General features: G+C 38.0%; 1 protein-coding gene across 1 annotated transcript in view; it reads left to right on the top strand.

Moving 5' to 3' along the window:
- Stk39 (serine/threonine kinase 39) overlaps positions 1 to 20,482 on the top strand; it is a 234,037-nt gene that overhangs the window by 184,440 nt on the left and 29,115 nt on the right. The window lies entirely within an intron of this gene.

Genomic DNA, 20,482 nt, shown 5'->3' with positions numbered 1-20,482 from the left:
CCAGTAAGGATGGATAGCTCCTTCTCCTCAGCAAATTCTGAGTTTATAAATACTTTATATGTTCTCTACTAGTGTCTAGCCATCATAATGGCCCTGAGTAATCAAGAGTGCTTAACATATTAATGCTAAAACATTACATTAATTATATTGTTAATTATAATAGCAACAACTAAAAGAATATATGGTCCAATAAAACTTCCTTCAAAAATACACAAATCAAAATTAATGTTTGAATTTACAATGCTCCCTCTAAGTGATGTTTTACTATTAAAAAATCATCCATTCAAAGTAAGTTCTTTCCGAGTAATGCTGGAGTATGTGACAGAGGGAATTTGAGGTAGATATGTACAAGTATTGGAATAATTTGTTCCTATAAACTTGCATTGTTAGTCATTAGAAAGTAAATTACTGTATTTTATTTAAATAATAATATATACTAGATTTATGTTGGGAAATTAGAATTCTGATTAAAGAATCAGCATCTATGTTATTCATATGCAAATAATACAACATAAATATAAAGATACCTTTAAAATTAGAAAAATATGTGTTGATTATATATGAAGTGTGCACAGTAACTTCACAAAGAAGCTACAATTCCATTGCCAAAGGTTCCTACAAGGGGTTATATGTCATATTTTAAAGGAAATTCACACAAACACAATTTACATATTCATATATTTATTTATATGTGTATTTCTATTTATGTCCTACCTTTCACACTTTCCTTTACATTTCTGTGTGATCTCATGGCCAGCTGAGTTCTTGCTCAAGTTTTCTGATCAAATGTGAGGGGGAAGCAGAGAGAAAAGGTCGATTCAACTTTGGTGTCTACTTTAAATTCCATCTCAGATTTCTTTCACTAAACTACCAGTTCCTTGATAGAGGTGAGCACTATCATTCTCATTAGAAAAAATAAGCACACACCTTGGTATCTTGGTATCTTAGCTTGGTATCTTAGCTCAACCACAAAAGTGTGGAAAACAGTTAATGACTAGATGAGGATATCCTGCAAGATATATTTCCCTTAAAGAGAACTATGGCTCATATACTGAGCATCCAGAATTAAAAAATTAATCAACAAATGAAGTGAAAATAATAGTTAAAAACCCTCTTTTAAACAGCTGCTGATGTCTTCCATTGGGCACAAAGTCAAGGACCACATTATCTTCATTTACACTGATCCTGACAAGCGGTTGGAATATGGGAAGTAAGAGATCTGTGGGAAGGCATTAGGTCACATCTGTCTTTAGGCATGGTCTTGCTCCAGGCCTACAGTCAAATTTAGTGTACCTCTTTATTTGCCCCACACTCAACTGAGTCTAAAATAGAGGGGTTTTGTTGTTGTTGTTGTTGAATGTTTAAAAGGAAGGAACTAAGAAATTAAGTCAGAATTTCTGTATAATTTATTAAAATGCGTTTTAAACACAGTAAATAGCCAGAAAGCTTCTGTTTTTCTATGACTTAATTATTCTTCTTAAAAGTGTCTTCATTTTGCCTTTTTCCCCTTTGGAGCTAAAGCATGGCTATGTGTAAGATGCTGGAGAAAGCACAGGCCTGAGTAACTCTTCCTTAGACTTGCACAAGGACGTGATACCTGAGCCTTTGCAGGGTTTGCATGTTTCACTTGATAATCACCGTTGAGAACAGGTTGTTTTTGATCACTATTTTATGTAAGGTAGAGAGAACAGGTTGTTTTTGATCACTATTTTATGGATGTAAAACTGAGGTTAAAAGAAGTACCTGGAATATTGTAGCTTGTACTGGTCCTTGAATTTCTGTCTCTGGACTCCAAGTTCAGAGCCTGTCCTTGACACCCTATATAGGGTGGTTCTTGAGTCTCCTGGGGGGAAAAAAATAGCTTGTCTTCGTTTTTTATTTCTTAGAGCAGCTTGACAGAAAGATAAAATATGTTTGATCCCGTCCTTCTAACCAATCCCAGCGATTCTTAATCCCTCCCTCCTCACCTATTTCCCTCCTTACTGGATATGTCCCACCAGCATATGAATATGTTTTTATTTCTCCCAGCTTAAAAAATTCCTACCTCTGTTCACCTGACCTCTTGATACATTTATTTTCCTTCACCCCCTTACAGTTAAATTTATCAGAACAATTGCCCCTGCATTCAATTCCTTTCTTACGATGGTCTCTTGAACCCGCTACAGCCAGGCTTTTGACCTCCCCACTCCACTCGAACTGTTCTTTTCAAAGCCTTGTCTGGGGCGGACACACCTGGCAGATGGGATGGCAGATGCACAGGTAGGAGCAGCCAAAAAGGAGTGAGGTCCTGTGGTGTGAGAAGGACTCCATCTTCCTAAAGCTGGGGCTGATCCTCTGTGCTCATCTTCCTTGGCCTGTCAGCAGCACTGGCACAGTTGACAGGGCTCTCCTCATGACAAAGTTTTCATTTGACTTTCAAGACTCCATCCTCTTTTGGTTCTCCTGCTCCACTGGGAAGACGGTTTGTCCTCGTCTCCCTGACCTGTACATTTTGATGTGTCAAAGGACTCTCTCCTTGGACCTCTTCTCTTTTCTCTAGTCACTTACTCCTTTGGTGATCTCTTCTACTTTCCTGATATCAAATATTTTCTATTCTCTGGCTTCTAAATTTATATCTGTGATCCAGATCCTTTGAATTCTGGACTCACATCCAGCTCCCTTTTTAGCATCTTCATTTAGCATCTGAAATTTCAATTCACATCTCCAAATTCCAGCACCCTGGTGTTTCCTCCCAACCTACTGCTACAGTGGTGTGGCACTCTGTTGATGTCACCTCTAGCTTTCCAGGTGCAAAGGCCAAATATCTGAGATTTGTGCTTGACTTTTCTTTCTCTCCTGCCCGACATCTACCATATCTGAATGTGCCAATAGTTACTAACCATCTTGATTCCTGTCCTATTTCAATCCCTTCTCATTTCCAAATTACCACATTTGTCCCTTTACTGGTGTCTCAGCTTCTATCCTTGCCTCCCTTCAACCTATACTCATTTTAGCAGCCAGAGATATCAAATCCATAGAGAGAGAGAAAGAGAATAGTGTAGTCAAATCCATAAAGAGAGAGAAAGAAAATAGTGGTTGCCAGGGGCTAGGATGAAGGGAGAAAGAGGAGTAACTGCTAATAGATATGGGGTTTCTTTAGGGATGGCGAATATTTTGGAATTAAAAATAACAGTAGGCACACATCTTTGTGACTATACTTAAAAAAAGCACACCAAATTTTGTACTTTAAAGTGGTAACTTTTATGATGTCAAATACATCTCAATTGAAAAGGAGTCAGATTACGTTAATGCCTTAATCAAAACTTTCTTAAGGATTTCCATTCCACCCCTCAGTGGCCTCTGGTCACTGCACTGTGTGTACCCTGTCACTTCTCTCCTCTTGGCTCCCCTTCCACAGCCACACTGACCTTTGGACTGCCTCCAGGATGCACCTTCTTCAGGCACATGTCTGATTACCCCACATCTCCTGGGGCTTAAATACTATCTGCAAAGAGCTTTCCCCAACCAGACTATTTAAAATTGCACACCACCCCTAGCTCTCTTCCACCTTTTTTACTTTATTACCTAGCCTGGTCTCTTCCTCTTCAGTAGAATACATGTTTCACTCATTTATTTTGTTAAGTGTGTGTGTGTGTGTGTTTCCCCTTGAGCATCAGGTTCTTGAAGGCCAAGTTTTTTATATATTTTGCAAATTGTCATATGCTCTGTGTTCCAATCTGTTCATTTCTCACAGTATGCCCTCAATAAATACATGGTAAAGATAAACAAATTCCATTTTGAAATACATAGATATCTTATAACACTTTCTTTAGAAACAAAACATACTTTGAATATAGAACTCTAGTGTTTTAAGAATCTTTTAAGATTGTAAAACTCAGGTATTATTGGTAAAAATGCTCACTTGAGGAAGGCTGTGCAACAGTCCAATTCATATAGAGATTTGATGATTTCTTACATGTGTATTTTTTCAGCTTCTATAAAAATAAAATAGCTATCATTTAAATAGATTAAAATATGGGCTTTTTCCCATCAGCATTTTCTTTTGAATTGGAGTAAATGCTTACGGTAGCATGAAAGAGCTGAAAAAAGCAATAGCCTATGTTATGGAGCTGTGAATGTTATGGCTTTCACCATAGCATAGCAAACACAGGATACAGGAAAAGCTTCATTGCTTACCTTCAGGGTAATCTGCCCAGGGTATGCAGAATTTGGATTGAGGAATTTACAATTTACAAAGCAGAATTTGGATTGAGGAAGGGCTGGTATAGTGAAATGGAGTGATTACTTTTCATACAGAAGCAGGGCAGTGAAGAAATTAAATGCACTGTTTGTAGACTGGAATCATAAGCCCACTTCAGTTGTGCTTAAATTCAGCACTACCTTAGGCAAGAACAGGAAACAGTTTTAGGCTCTGTGTAAATAGACATTCATAAGGTTGGCAATGCCTTCTGGGTGGGTGTTGATTTGAAAAAAAAAATAAGTTTGCAAGATGAAAAACTAGATGATATGCATGTACAAGTTTACTTATCTTGCCTAACTGCTTTGGCTGGAAAATGTAAATAGACCAGATCTGAATCCCTATTCCACTTGTCTCAAAGAGGATTCCCAAGGATGACCAGAGAAACTCCTTTGCCTCCTGATTAAAAAACAATCCATTCGAAAGAAGTTTTCTCTGGAAGGGGAATTGGGGAGGGGGAGAAGAAGAACAAAAAATTTATTTGTAAAAAGGAAACAAAAATCCTAAATTCTGTTCAGACCTTGTGATGAATGATATTTTTTATTCTCTTTATAATGAGTTTCAGAGCTTCAGCATGAGAAGGGACATGGGCAGATGTGTTAAGCTAGGCAGTTGCAGGACCTGCTCAGCAGCTCCAATCTGTAAGTGCTACCAGAGTCTTAGGTACAGGACTGATCACCTGTGCAAGAGAGGAAGCTACCTTGGGAATGCCCTGGGACACCTGACCACTGACTGTTCCTGTTGGGGTTTTATACCTCTTTTCCTGGCTGTGCAAGAACATATGTCTGTTTCCTTTAAGTGGAGTTTAGAGCCAGATGTTGGAATTTCTGTCTCCTAATAAAAGAACTGTTTCTGCATTCATTTGTACAATTTTCCTCTGATGGATATTGAGCCTGGCTGATACGTTATCACTGAAATGAAAGCTTATTTTAGCTATATGTGTTTCCACAAGCTCGCTCTGTGGACTTTCGGATGTATTATTTATGTTCCTGAAATGTTTATTTTCTGTTCTTGAAGAATCATATTCAAACCTGTTTGCTTTGCAAGACTTGTCATTTATGTCACCTCCATGATGCCTGCTTTCTGCCTGCCCCTCACTTCCACAGTTGGGAGGACAGTCTGTATTCCTCTAGGATATGGAGGATTAGATTCTCGCCACCCTGTGACACAGGCTTCTGTCACACAGTGCTTCCTGGTGCTGTCTCCTCTTCATGGGGAGGTCAAAGGGGCATTTAGGGTTAGGCCTGCTTTCTGTTATTGCCTCTATCATCCTTGTTGCACAGAGGTGTTGAATGAAATCATGGGTAAAGAAATACATTCAATTCTGTTTGACAAATGTAATTCTGGATCAGCATGTGAATTGATAATATTGCAAATATTGTTACACTCTTTAAAAATGAAAGAGTGATTCACATGATTGTTCTTCCTTTCCCCCCTCCTGCCTCAGCTTCAGAGCTGCAGGGATTACAGGCATGTGCCACCTTGCCCAGCTAAATGTAATGTTTTAATATTTACAGTCTAATCTTGGAGTGTAGGGCCAAGATAATTTTAAAAATACTGGATTTTAAAAATTCTTCTGTGTTTTTAGAGTTATCTTTTCCATACCTAATCTAATAACAGTTTTTGTTTTAACNGCCTCTCTCTCTCTCTCTCTCTCTCTCTCTCTCTCTCTCTCTCTCTCTCAAACTGACCTACCCACATAGCCTGTGATGGGATGCCTAGAGGGTCTCCTCTCCCCTAGTGCTTGCTGAGTGTTTCTCAAACCATGGGCTGTGTGATGCCTGCATTAGGGTCTTATCTGGGTTGCTTATTCATCATGCACAATTCTGAGTTCCAGTCTAGTGTCACAGCATCAGGAATCTTGGGCATGGAGTGAGGAAATTGTGCTTTTTAAACAAGCTTCCCTCTGGGACATCTTATACTATTGGAATTTCATGGTCATGTGTACTTTCTGTTTGTAGCAAGTAACCTTTGGAGACTGTTTTTAGCCCATTTTATCACGTGTATCTTCCCAATCTTGCTAATGTCCTCTGTTTTTCTGCTTTACTTGATTCTCTTCTCTCATTAGAAGTGCTTTTAGACAGTACCAGTTCTCTTTTTTAAAGTATGCATTTGCATGTATGGATGGTGCGGATGCTGTATGTGTGAAAGAGCCTCACTGGTGTCAATTTTTACCATAAGGAGTCATTACGGTTTTTATTAAAACTAACATTGCTGCTCAGGGTGCAGTAGCTCCTCCAGGTGGCTTTAGCTTTTATCTTTCTATATAATGGCCAAGTATCTTTAGGCTTCAAAGTATGCAAGCAACAGAGTCTTGGCTCATTCATGAACATATGGTTGACTGTGCAGTGCTGCTCCCCAGCTCTCTTCAGGGCAGTTCGATAGTGTTATGAGTGATTGGGATTTATTGAGCAGCAGTGCACTTTTACAATGGAAAAAGAGTGAACATCTTCTCTCTTATATTCAGTTAAGTGATTATGCTGTGGTGTTTACTGATGTTGAAATTTAGTGAAGAAAAGCAGTTTTCATTAACAAAATGGTGTCTTTGACAACTGTACTATGATTTGCAAGTGGGTGTCAGTTTAAAAAGGAAGAAAACTCCTTAACCCCTCATGTTCCATTATCCCATATATAGGACACCTGTAAAAAAAACAGGACATAATGGGATAAGGAGTTTTCCAGGTTTAGACAGGCTTGGAGATTGTTGAATGATGTTGATAATTATAGTCTAGCTATTCCTGATTTAAAGTGGTCTGTGTGTTAAGTTTAATCCTCCAGGGAATTAGGAACTTTACATGCCTTGGGACTGCTATCCAGATTACTTTCCTTGATATTCTTTTTACCAGAAATGTTGAACAATTAAATATGGCTCAAGCTTTCCATTTTCAAAAAAACACTGCTGCCAATTTCATTATAACTCATTGTTCCTGGTTTCCAAATATCCTTTAAAAAAATCTTTATTGAAGCATTTATTACCTAAATAGAAAAATATCACAGTGATATTAAAAATTGGTGTACAAAAATTATTTTTAAATATTAACAAGTGATAGACTAGACTTTAATATCAAAGTGCCATGAATATTTGTTATTGATTCTAATTCTGTTAAGATGAATGACTACCATTTCTAAATGAGTTAAAATATTCAGCAACTGAACTCTTTGGAGAAGAGTTTCTGAAGTGTCACTGTTTCACCATCCACAAAACTGTTTGCTCTGTGGAATGCTGGCAACCAAGCCAGGGAGGTTGTGCATACATACACACAGCCCCCACAAATTCAGCATTTATTTGGTCATAGACCTAAGGTTTAATGTATTTTTCAATTTTATCTAATTAAAGCAGAAAGACAGGTGGGCAGAAGCAAAATGGGTAAAATGGTTGCTTTAGCAGAGTGTAGTTTTTATAATCTGGTGACCATACACACCTGCCCAGAAGAAAGTGTAGCTAGCAAACTGTCAGAAGCTGAGCTGCAGTGCTCCCTCACAAGTCCTCTGCCAGCTTAGCCACTCTCTGTGCTTACCTGCATGTAGATTATAGGTAAAATGAGCAGCTGTCCAGACAAGGATTGGCAGATCTGTCCTTTATAAAGAACATTTGATTTGGGACAGAAAAGGATGATGCAAAACTACTCTTCAAAATATAGACAAATATTTCCTGAAGTTCTGGCATAAAATTACATCTGTAATTTCCCTAAAGATGCTTCCTATTTCTATATTACATGATTATGAATCAGCGCAGCAGTAAACCAAGCTTGCTGCAAGCCCTGATTTTCCAATTAACACTGTCACTTTTTATTTCGTTAGGAGTTGGGTACCCTCTTTAAAAACCACTGGTACAGAGTCCAGTTAAGACTTGTACTTAATTTCACTTAAGTGAAATCAAAGCTTGCTAGTGGATTAGTCTAGGTCACTAGAGTCTTGCTCTTTTTAATTACTTCAAATTGTCCTGTTTTAATTAAAATGTTAATCTAGCTTTAAACTCAGGAATTAGATATGCCTCAAGATTATACTCAATCCAGCCAAACTTTTTTTGAGTATTGCAGTAATCACCATATTACCAGTCCCTGCCTATGACAAGAATATTTTTCTTATGGAAATGTAATAGGGTTACTTTGGATGAGGAACTCTAGTCTACCCTTTATGATAACATCTATTTTTCTAAAATAACCAAGTGTGTAAGATTTAAGTTAAATGATTCTTTTCTTAAATAATCATCCAATAGTATCCTGATTCGTGTGTGTGTGTGTGTGTGTGTGTGTGTGTTTATCCACTTCAGAAATCTCTGGGTCTACATAAATTTTAACTATTCCCAGCAATAGTACAATATTCTAGATATAAATAGATGGTCAGATATGCTTATTATTAGCCTGACAGGCAAGTCTCCACATTTCAAAATGAAATATCACTGCTGTTTTTTTAACTTTATTGGTGTGTCTCATAATAATTTCTTATATATCAGGAAATAAAACCTCTTGTTTACCTAATCACAATTTTTTTTTAAGTCAAGGGAGAAAATTAAGCCCACATTTTGGCTCCAAGTGGGCTTATTATCACTGTTTTGGCATCATGTCTAATTATGACTTTAGATTTGATACTGTAACTTGAATTTGATTACCATTGATTTTTAAACAAAGGCTTCCTTGCCAATCCTAAGAAAATAGTTCTTAATCTTGCACTTTGTAAGTTTAACATCCCACAGTTTACATAAACAGCATTTTCAAGACAAGGAGACACTTTACCTGGTCACCTTCTAATAGAGTAAGAAACTTGTCCTTGTTATCAGGATTATGCTCCCTCCAGTGTAAGATCAATATTTGTACCCAGTTTTGTTCTTGGGCTAGTGTTTTTAAAAGCACACAGTATGTTTTATAACTCATGGTAAACAACCTGTAAATGCAGGTTTTCCTGAAGTATTCTGTGTCTGATGAGCCATAGATCCATCTAGCAAGACAGTTAGGAAAGCATTCAAATAGCCCTAGGTGCAGACTCATGGGTTTGGCTATACATTGTTCTGACCAAAGTATACTTAGGCAGAAGTGAAGGAGTTGTCCATTAGACTTGGAGGGTGAGGATGTTTCTGCTTCTTAATAGTAAAATGCTGTAACCTCTACCCTTCTTTTTCAGTGGTGAGAAGTTTGTTACTTGAAGTGAGGACATTATCAGATTCAAAGTATCTTTTCAGTAATAAACCCCCTGGAGGGCTAATAAAGATTCTGAGCCACACCAGTTTGTGGTTATTGACTAGGTTTTTAGAAATTTGATATACCCATGAATAATTTCTTCACTGGATGGGTGGGTCCAAGGTCAGAAATATGTTGCGGATCTTTGTACATTTTTGTCTTTCTTTGATTTGCAGGGTCAGGACAGTACAGAACATCAAAACTGCTGAGGCACTATGTAGTCTGACTTCCCTTCCTAACTGGGTTGACTGTTAACTCTTACTTATCCTTCTCCATAATATCTTTCTAGTCCTTGCATTTGTTTATGAAAAGGTGAGAATGACATACATGAGAATGTAACACCTGATAGAAAGGTGGAGTAAGGTTAAAAGAGTATAATTTAGGAGGTGTTATTCTTGGGAAACATAAAAATACTACAGATTATTCTGATTGATGGGCTTCTCAGCCCCTGGCACAGTTCTGGATTTCTTTTTTAAAAAATGTTGGCTCTTTTCTTAGTGCTCATGAAAATTTTTATTAGGTAAGAGATGGGTATGAAAAATTAATTTTTATATTTTTTTCCAGATGGATTTTTAATGTCAAAAATATAGAACTCTTCACTTAAAATAACTCTGAACAGTAGCTTTTGTATATTTAATTAGCAACCATGAAATACCTATGCAGTTCAAATGTCTGCAGACTAAATGGTTTTTGACCACTGTTCACAGGTATATGCTTGGGTTTATTACTGGGAGTCCCCAAAGGGAGGTGTGCTGGGGTCCTTAAATCACTTTGGTAGTGCTGATTAGCATGTACTGGTATCATTGGTTACCACTCACCAGTGTCACCAGCCAGCATGAGGGCCCCATAACAGGTGTGCTGCTTCCAGAGGTTCCCAGGGTACTTCCCAGGCCAGAGTGCTGCTTGCTTTGATGCAGAAGTAGGGAGAGGGGCCTTCTACCATACATTGTCACACAGGCCCTGAAGTTCCTGTACTTATTCATTTGTTAAATAAAGGGTCTATGCTACTCTCTGATGGGTACACATGGTGAACAAACAGACAGGGTCCTTGCCCTCATGAAACCTGCAGTCTAGCATGAGAGGTAAGTCTTAGGTGAGTCAACATGTCTGTGAAGTCACAATCTATGAGAAGCATTCTGAAGGAAAAACAGTGTGCTCAATAAAGAGCAGTGAACAGAAGTTCTACATGGAATTTAAGAATAAAGAAAGCCTTCTTGAGGAGATATCTGTGTGAAGTCTGAGTTCAAGCCTGTCCACATTGGGCATGTTCATAGATAATGGACTTTACAAAAGATGACCAGGGTGGACGGATCACGAGAGTGAGCAGAGGGTGATATGAAATGAGTCTGGGGCGGAAGCAGGAACCAGATCATGAGGACCTTGTAAACAGCCATTAGCTGTACTGACTTGCAAAAATGAAATCCCAGTCTTTAGTGTTTTGAGTTCCCATGAAAAGTATGAATCATGGGCCTTTCTCATCTTTTTCCTATTGAAGAGGACAAATGAATATTTTCCTTTAGACTCATTTCATTCTGCAGTTTACTATGGGTTTGATCCCTTTGCTGCCTGAACTGATTGCCATTTGAGGTGAATGGAAGCTACAGAGGGACGAGAACACTGCTCTGGAAGACCAGAGAAATAAAAGCCAAGATGATGTTTCCACATTGTAGGTTCATTATGTTGGAGGGCATTGAAAAGTGACTTGCAATTTAATGTTTGGGGACCAGGAGAACTGCAGAGATACCATTTAATAATTCTGAATCCAATTACTCTATCAAGACGAAATTAGAATTTCTAGAAAAGGTAAAACTTAGGCATTTAATTGCAGGCATTTTCCTTATATTAATTGGTAACCAAAGGGCCTTCATGTATAGTCCCAAAAGGATGAAGTAAATTTTCTATTTTATAATATTGCCTTATTCTCACAAAAATAGTGGAATGGGCTGAGATAGCACTATACATACCAGTAGAACTATTATCATTATAATAGAGTACAGATACATAAAATATTCATGTTCATTGAGTTAAAGCAAACCTGCCGTTTCAAGTCCATTAATTGCTGTTGAATTTAGTGAATTTTCTTTCAGGGAATAACATTCTAATTATCTAAATTAAAGTGTGCCTCATATTCAGAATGCAGGCTCAATAAAAAAAAGTCTTTGTTTAGCTACCCTGTGTCCGGGTGAACTGGATGTAGGGCTGGGGCAATATTTTGTGGGAAAATTGCAATATTTTCCCACAGTTGTGGGAAAATTTATAAGTCAGTAAAACTTTCTGATATGACTGGTTATTTCTTTGTTTTTACCCTCTCTCTAATTTACTTTATTCTCTCTGCCATACTTTCAAGGGAAAAAGCTTTGCAACCTTCTGAGGACTCAAGAAAAGACACACATTTAATGGCATAGAAATGACTATGCAGAACTGAAGTTTCCATTAACTGACGTCTCCCACAGTTCTTTCATTAACTGATTTCAGATTGTTTATTGGTAAAGCAACCGATTAATCGGTCATTAGTAAAATCAATTTTTATTTGTGTCTTTGTGTGGGCCACATGGCTCTTCATACTGCACAGAGGTTGAATATACTTTATCTGGAATATTTGGGACCAGAAGTGTACCAGATGTCCAATTTTTTAGACTTTGGGATATTTGCATATACATAATGAGATATCTTGGGAATAAACCCCAAATATAAACATGAAATCAATCTATGTTTCATATGGACCTTATGCACAGTTGGAAGTTAGTTTTATTTGATATATTAACTGATTGTGTGCATGAAACAAAGCTTCAGGTTGTGTAGTTTTCTGCCATGGTATCATGTGAGTGCTCAAAAAGTTTGGGAATTTGGAGCATTTCTGACTTGGAATTTCTAGATTATGGATGTTCAACTCATATTATTTTTTTGCGATTATCTTTTAAAATTATCTCCATCTTTATTTAGGCTTTCAGGATCTGGTGTGGGGAAGGAGCAGAGGCATTAAAATCAGAAACATCCTGGTTTTGTCAGTCGGTGTGTGTGGCATTGGGGAGTTTGTTCACCTTTCCTGTCCTCGATGTCTTCTCCACCCATGGGTTGACCCACTTAGCCCACAGGTTACAGGAGAGGTTAGTGTGATGATAGCCTCTCAGCAGCACTAGTAAGTGGTAGTTCTTTCCTCTTTCTATTTTAGAGTCAATTCACCTGTTCTCCTGTCCAATATCAGACTTCTTTTGTGAAATACCATCCCAGTCAGAGAATACAAAGCGAGCCTACAACTTCCCAAATAAAATGAGACTCATGCTCCCTGGCAGAAGTAGAGGTAGAAATTCCACCTGAGAAATAATGACTGAACCACTACAGTCCTACTTACTGTCCATGAGATTTTCATATTGGTTTTTGCCGCTTCTGTGCTTGTGGTGGGAGTTCCTTTCTCTCATTACTGCTCTGCCCCAAACGGTGCTAATAAGAGGTATAAAAACCACAAAATGAAAACAGACACTCAGAAAGAAATAGGCAACTGAATAAGTTGGTCTAACCAAATAGTTTGCTTGATGTCTATCTGGAGGTGACTCTAGGGATACCTCCTTGTTTTAGTTTTCTGCCTGTCCACCTCTGCCCTTTAATGTTAGCTGGAAGGACCATCCAGCATGTGTGTAATGCTTCAAAATCTAGGCGTAAGTGGAGAACCCAAGAGAGAAATGCAGATTTTCTTTTTCCTTAAGTTTATTGTTTGAGCCCTGATTCCTCAGCAATGATTTACCTTTGTCACTTTATGAGTTCTTTTGCTGGACACTTAACCTCTCATATTAGATGACAGGAATGTCCACCAGCTTCATGGGGAGTTCACATCCTGACCAAATGGTGTGCTTGCCCAGAGGCTGCAACAGTACAAGCCAGATAGAAGACGAGGCAGCAAGCTTAATATTTAATCACCTGGAACTTTATCCCCTGAATTAAGTGATGCTTTGAATCCCCTCTATGAAGTGTGAGACCCAGGGCATGTTGGATGCTAATCTGTGGGTGATGGCACTCTAGTGGGTCCCCTCCTACCCTCCTTCCTGCTTCCACCAGGTAAATTTTACATATAAAAAGAGGTTGTTCCCAAACTTGCTTGCATAGGTTTATTTCTTATTAGAATTATAGCATTTAATTTGTTGAAAAAAATGTGAGTTCAAACAATGAGGTACTTCTTCAAAACATAAGTTGAATGCTTTGGACAATCTTGATAAAAGCAATTGTTAAAACAAAAACTGTTATTAGATTAGGTATGGAAAAGATAACTCTAAAAACACAGAAGAATTTTTAAAATCCAGTATTTTTAAAATTATCTTGGCCCTACACTCCAAGATTAGACTGTAAATATTAAAACATTACATTTAGCTGGGCAAGGTGGCACATGCCTGTAATCCCTGCAGCTCTGAAGCTGAGGCAGGAGGATCGTGAGTTCAGAGCCAGCCTCAGCAAAAGGGAGGCATTAAGTAACTCAGTGAGATCCTGTCTCTCAATAAAATACAAAATAGGGATGGGGATGTGGCTCAGTGATCAAGTATCCCTGAGTTCAATCCCTGGTTAAAAAAAAAAAAAAAAGAAAGAAAGAAAGAAAAAGCATTACATTTAAGGCTCATTTGAATCACAGTTTTATGTATCCTGCTTAAACTATTTACATTAACTAACTCAATGATATTCCTAGCTTCATCAGATATGAATATTTCTTCCATTAGTACAGGCAGGACCAGCTATATAATTTGTGGGGCCTAGTGCCAGATGGAAAATGTAGGCTCATTTGTTCAAACATTAAGAATTTCAAGGTGGTGCAGCAGAGCATTAAACACCCAGCACCCTTCTGAGCCTGGGCCCTGTGTGTCTTCCCAGACTGCAATCTGTGAGGATGCAAAGATGTGGGGAGGAAAGTTCCCTGGGGAGTGTAGCAGCTTCCCTTGGTGAGAGACAGCTACCCGTTGGTGAATTGCTGCTTAGAATGTGTTTTACTGAGCTTAAACGTACTGTCCTTTAATTTGTACCTCTGAAACAATGCAGAACTTATCTAGTCCCCTTTTTAAGTATTTGGAAACTGCCAAGGCCTCCTTTATCTTTTCTTCTAATGCACTTTTTTGGGTAGCAATACAGTCTCTATAACTTTCTCTTCCTCATCACTGGATACTCTCTTCTTGTCTTTTAGTGTCCTTCTCATGGACAGTGCCCACCTTATTGTATACAAACTCTGAACTCCTAAGGGGATATGAGGATGGCACAGCTTGGGGACATGTTGAGAAAATACTCTATTAGAATTTTAGATAGAATAGATACATTATTTTGTTTTGAACTTGTTAACCACATACTCTGTTTAAAATGTTTAATGTTTTTGTTATGAAATATGAATACATAGACAACTATGTTAAATACTATGATGCAGGCAATGTTCACTGAAATATCATTGCTACTTCATTTCTCTGTCCCTCCCTTTTAAAGTCTTTTCCAACTGGCTCCTACTCGCCTGATTTGCTCTTATTCATAATTTGTATACTTGATTTCTGTGGCCTGAGGCTTTTACTTTGTTTAGGTCCCTGCAGAGTCTGTGTAGCTGTACTAGAAACTTCTCTCCAGAGAGTTCTACTAACCCTCTTTCTGGCATGATATTTAAGTTTATTAAAATTCTGTGAAATGAACCTCAAAAGTATTATGCTAAGTGAAAGAAGAATAGACAAAAAGGTCACATATTGTATGATTCCATTTCTGTGAGAAAACCCACAGCGTGAGAAGGGTGCTTGGTGATGGGAAGGGACTGCTTCACAGGCACAGCATTTTCTTTCAGGGTGATGAAAATATTCTGGTCCTCGGTAGAGGTGGTAGTTATACCACATTTTGAGTACATTAAATGACACTGAATTGTCCACTTTAAAAAAGTTAATGTTATATGGTATGAATTTCATTTCAATAAAAATAAATGCTGTGATATGACTTTATGGGTTTATGGAATTTAGGGAATTTAGAGTTGAATATATAGAATGAAATCAGTAGTGTTACTATTTTAATAGTAATTGTGTTACAAGTATTTACTGTATTCCCAGTGTGATGTACTGCTTTTCCTTGGAAGGCAAGAAGGTGGTTGTACATGGTGTACTAATCCTGACAGGTCAATTGTGTGTGAAGAACAAATTAGGTTCATGTAGTATCTTAGACTGTGGCTTCATTTTGCTCATGGCAAAAATGGAAAGTTCTGTACTTTAAAATAATATTTTAGGTACTAAAATGTCCTCCCTTGTCATTCACCTAAACCACTCACTGGTTGGTGCAAGACTTGGAAATGAAAGCAGTTGGATCAAACCAGGTAAGTTTTCCTTTATGGAAACTCCAAAGAATGTCTCTTGGACCAAGTTGTACAAAAATATTAATTTCTATTTAGCCTATTAACGTTCATTTCAAAATAGAATGAATCATTCCAAGCCTCTGGTGGTGTTTTACAAAACTGTGAAGAAGATAGAGCAATGGGAACATTTTCTTCTGATTCTACATGTTTCATATGAAAACAATCAGTGCCTCCCAGAAAACCACACTGTGTAAAACTTGACCCTTGAAACATTTTGGAGAATTTGAATGATTCTCTAGAAGAAAATGCATTTTCACTTAGAGCAGTTTAAGCTACAAGGGACAGAAGACTCTGTTCAGAATAATTTAAGCCAGGACCTGAACTTACCTAACTCGAAATCCAGAGGGAAGGAGGCTTCAGGCTGTTTAGCATCTCAGTGGCATCACCCAAGACCTGGGTCTTTCCTTTTCTGAGCCTAGCTCTTGTTGCCTTAATTTCCTTCTAGGGCTCCTTCTTTCAGAGTCTAGAGTCCTAGCAGGCTGCCAGTGGCAGACAGTGCTGTCTTTCCTGATTCACACTGGCTTCTATGGTACTTGTGAGGAGCCTGGCATTTCCCTTAGAACCCTGTCCCCAATCTTCTCCCACTGTCCATGCTGGCTTACTGCCCATCTCTAACCAGTGGGCAGGGTTGAGCTCCCTGGGGCCTGACTGTGGAGTGTCAGCCACAGTCTCCGCAGGCCCCTTGATCCTCTCGTCTTAACTCTTTTAAAATGTCTTACATAAAACACTCATTCTAGGCGTAGACACTTCTTTAGAAAATTTATTATGTTGCTTTTAGGTTATGCCACAGTAGCATAACATATCTTTCAAATGTGCTATTGAAATGTGTTATTTGCAGCCCATTTTCAAAAGTAAGGAATATTAAAGAGGGGGAGAAACCAACATGTACCTTCAAGGGTGCTCATATTTCACTAGTGAGTGTCTTGTACTTGACAGGAGAGCAAAATCTGGTTTGTTTATGCATTTTTCCTTTAGATATTGCATGTGATGTGTGTTTATTTTTAATAGGCGAGCCCTCTTTTACAGTGGGTGCACAGTTGGCGCTTCACTGCTGATTGTGTTGTTTTGTTCCATTCCCTTAACTCTATTTTGTATGCAGGATTTCAACCTTAATTATATATTATAGGTTTTTCCCTGACTTTAAACCATGACTCCTTTTGTTTGAATATGTTAAAAAATAAATCCCAAACTGTGAAAAACTGATTTTTTAAATTACTACAGCCCACATTTTCTATCTCAAGTCTTAATTTAATCACTGTTCTTGAGGAAATGAACCTAGGCAGCCTTAATTGAGTGCCTCTGTGCCTGTGGAATTCTTTTCCTCTGTTGGCATACCCAAATTGAAATTTGTTGAGCTTCAAATTTTTACCACGAAGCCTCCAAACCACGTTTTATTCAATAATCTATCCCACATCCTTTTCTTCTGCTCTGATTCTAGCTTCCCAACAGTTTCTTTGGGGTTTCTTCATAGTGCAGAAGTTGCAGCCTAGTGGCTCAAGGTTCCAATGTTGTGTGTAAAAAACATCTCATTTGGCCTCAACAAACAGGATTTTGGAATTAGTTTACAACATTTAAAAAGTAGGACAGTTGACATAGGAATCTGGCTCTGACCTTTCTTAGAAAACACAGAAGATCTGAAAACAGTTGGGCATAAAATTCTGAGTGGGCAAAATTCTGGCCCTCTTATCCATCTATGTACACTTAGCTCCCAGGCCCCTGAAGGAGTTTGAGTCTATGAGTCCTGTAGCAAGTATTCATGCCCACGGGCGCAATCCCGTTCTTGGCCCACAAACACAACATCTTATCTCCACAGACTTAGATAAAGGCAGTTTAAGAATACTTTTTAAGCAAAAGACAAGTATGCTTGTTCCAGCCTATCAGGTTACAGATGTTCCCTGATAGCTCATGAAAAATCATCAGCATCCTTAGACAAGATCATGAACCAGAAGAATATACTATTCATCTAACTGTCCAGTTTTTGGAGAAGGTTTAATGCTAGACCATTAGAACAGGAAGTCCTATCCTGTTAACCTGTTTCCCAAAGGTGGGGTGTCCTGTGTATCTACCAGAAGCCATTCAACAACAGCCAAGGTGAATGTCACGTCTTCTGATGCTTAGTCTCTTACCCAGGTTCCCTGTTCATTTATCAAAACTTCATTGTTAGTACTTATCAGTACTAACTGAATCAGTGTGTGCTCCACATCTGAATTATAAAGTTTAAGCATTCACCTACAAACCACATTAATAAAACAGCAGCAACATACATGGCTTTTTTCTCAAAGATGATGGCAGTATCATCCTAACATTCCCTTAGTGCTCTTGAGCATCGCTATCTGACCTAACTAAGACCTCTTCATCTCCCATCGGACAAACTCATTTTATAGCTTGACCTTGGGTTCTTTGCATTTCTCCTCAGGCAGATTATCACTCCCTCTATCACCATCCATTCCCTTCTAATGTCAGCGTGCTGCTGGGGCTGCCTAAAACATTAATGAGAACTACAGACCAGGCATACCACTTAAAAGTAGTAATCTTCTCTTCGCTTAGTTTCACTAGTCTGATTTAGATGTTATAATGACAAGTCCCATGTTTGGGGAAGTTTTTTACATTGGAACAAACATTTTTCTCTTCTCTCAGTAGTGACTTGGTTGTCCATTATGCTGTTTGTACAGTCAACAGAATTTTGCAGGCTACAGAGCTTTAAAAATGTTCATAAGGTCTGCCAAGAATATACCTGGCTTTTTTTTTTTATTGCTAAACTGTGTAATCTGGATTGTTCTTAAAAGCTAGTTCACCATGGCATCCCATTGCTGCCCAGGTTTCTAATATACTATAATAAGCCACTTTGGAGTCTAGTTAAGCACTGTGGATAGTGAGGCCTAGTAAAATATAATTTCTAGAAAACGCTGGTCATTCTGTGGCTTTTAGGGGAGGGAGTTCATTTATCAGTGGACTGAACTCCATGCACACAGAAATTTTTGTTGGTATTGTTGACCAATGTTTCTTAGAGCACTAAAATGATAAAATGTTTATTCAGTAAATATTTGTTGAGTGAATGAATTATTGAGTTGACTTAATGCATGCCATTCTGCATATTATAAAGAAATATGGGGTTCTTTTTGCTATTGGATTTTGTGGTTAGTCTTAAATTGCCGGCATGTCCTCCAGCAAAAATGGGGGTTCACATTTATACAATTCAGATTTAGAGACTAAGCAGGAGGGGAATTCCAGAGGTTTCTATCTTCTAGAATTATGTCTCAGAAACCAGAAGTTGGATGTGCAATCATTTTTTACTACATTACCCAGGCAAGAATGAATTCATCATTTTTATCTCACCATTTCTCATTAAAAGCCTAATGCCAATATCTCGTGCAGAACAGTGCCAAATTTCAGCTTCTACTAAACTAAGAATTGGATGTTAAGTCTGAACAGCACACTGTGGACCTATGGCAGATTAACTCTTTGGAAATGGAAAATATATATGTGTGACGGACCTTCAGCCAGGCAGAAATAAATCCTCTGCATAATCTTGCCAGAATGTCACTTGGTTGTGAACCGAGCCCCTCATTTGTCTTGGGATAGCTTGTGTATCAAGTGCCAGGCCACTGCAGTCCTTTCTGCTTCTCCTGTTCTCCCAGGAAGCTGCATCTTCACTGTCTGGTTGGTGAAGGCCCATCATTGTCACCCCTTCCTTTGTCATTAGCAGCACTCTCACCTTATTGAAATCTGTAAGATGAGGAGTTTTTCTTTTTAGTATAGTTTTTAATAACTGTTTAGTTGGTGTTTAAACATGCTTCTAATTTCTTCTTCAGCTTTTAACCCATTGCTTCTTTTTATTTGCCTTTGAATTATATTTCATGTAAGTTTTTCTTTTAAAACCAACTAGAAATTTTAATCTCTCATCAATAGTTATAAAAATAAGTTTCGTTTTTTTTTTTTTTTGCATCTAGTGGACAACCTTGATCATGATTTTCCTACTGCTTAGCACCCTGTTTATTTAACTGTGCATCTAAGGGGTGATTGATTGGTTTCCTTTCGTTTCTTTCTTTCTTTTTTTTTTTTTTGTTGGTTAGAATTTCCTGCAATTTAAAAAATTCTCTGTCTGTAATAAATATGTGACATAAGTAACTCTTTATTGGACTGAATGACTGTTTCATTTCTACTTTTTTAGAAGAACATCTCTGTTTCTGGATATGTATAGAGAGAATAAAACTTAAAAGATCCAAAGTTGTTTTTAAATTTCTCACATAATTATTCTACAGAGTGGTACTGACATCACCTCCTTCGTCTCTCTGGCCATCCTCACATTCTCAGTTGTTAAACTGACTACCTCTCCTACAGCACTAACTGACTGTTTAACATCCAGATTTTGTGTTTCTTGTTCTTGCATAAAAATCAAATGAATTCCCTGAACCAGTTATGGTGGGGTCTTCGGGAACAATGAATGGGGATGGGCTGGTAGCAGAGGGAGTGCCATCTGGGAAGAGCTAGTTCTTGAAGGCAACTTACATGATGATTCATCTTTCTGATAACTAGAAGATGGGTAAGCAACCCATCTCCTCACCCTATTTTGGCTCTGTAAGTCCTCTAGAGGCATTTTTCTGAATACACCAAAATATTGTCATTTTTTTTCTTGACCTTTGATCATACCACTTCTGTATCTAAAAATCTCCAGTTGCTTCCTTTGCCCCACAGGTAACATTAAAATTATTTTGTCTA

The sequence above is a fragment of the Marmota marmota genome, unplaced genomic scaffold (assembly GCF_001458135.2).
Source record: "Marmota marmota marmota unplaced genomic scaffold, marMar, whole genome shotgun sequence".
NCBI lineage: Eukaryota > Metazoa > Chordata > Mammalia > Rodentia > Sciuridae > Marmota > Marmota marmota.
Note: the sequence above shows the minus strand (reverse complement) of the source record. Positions and strands in the feature narration are given on the sequence as shown.